This window comes from Mandrillus leucophaeus, unplaced genomic scaffold (assembly GCF_000951045.1).
Source record: "Mandrillus leucophaeus isolate KB7577 unplaced genomic scaffold, Mleu.le_1.0 Scaffold72, whole genome shotgun sequence".
NCBI classification, from domain to species: domain Eukaryota; kingdom Metazoa; phylum Chordata; class Mammalia; order Primates; family Cercopithecidae; genus Mandrillus; species Mandrillus leucophaeus.
In genome coordinates, this window is record NW_012107808.1 from 6,851,616 (window position 1) to 6,852,510 (window position 895).

Here is an 895-nt window from a genome sequence, read left to right on the forward strand (position 1 = left end):
TGAATGTTTGATACTTTTAAGAATCTTTTAGATACGGTTTTGCTTTTTTGCTCTTTTCATCCTTGTGCTGAATTTGGAGCATTTCTATCAGCTTATTTTCAGATGTTTATAGCTTCCTTCCTTGAGGGTCCCTGGACATCTGCTTGTCGGCCCTCGCTTCCTGTGAGGGCTGCAGGGAGGCTCCTTCTGGCTCTCAGCATCCCCAGGTAGAGGCTGAGAGTCCAACTGCTGAATTTCTGTTTATAAAGTATTTGAAAATATCCAAAAGATGTGTATGACACAATATAAAATAAAATGTAATTGTAGGAGTAACTGTAAAAAGTGAGACACAAAAGTATAAATCCATGGCATGACTACAAATATGTAAAGCAATCCATATTTTGTTCCAAGGAAAGTCCTAAGTTCTTAGTAAATATCCCTCACTTTCTGATTGAAACATGGGATCTGCTGGGAGAGTTTTTCCTTTTGATTTTCTGTTTTTCCCATTATTTATCATTAGCATATGTGACTTATTTCTTAAAATAATTCCTGATTATCCATAAGACATTATACAAATAAGCTCACTTCCATTCTGCACTGTTAAATATCTCTGAGTTTAGGGCACTCTCAATTCATCATGTTTGAAATCTGAATGTTGTGTCTCTTGCGACTTTAGCACAACATCTCTATGAAAAGACAGAAAATGTGCCTGCCAGGCAGTGGAGTCAGGGCCAACCCACTCCAACGGGAATGGGCTTTAGAGCCCTTGGTTGCAATTGGGGTTAACCCACCTGGTTCAATGTTCTTTCTTTGTCACATATACTGAAAGGCCTAATGAGTGCCCAGTGAGGAGGCTTTTCTTAGCTGTTGTTTTTGAGATGGAGTTTCGCTCTGTCACCAAGGCTAGGGTACAACA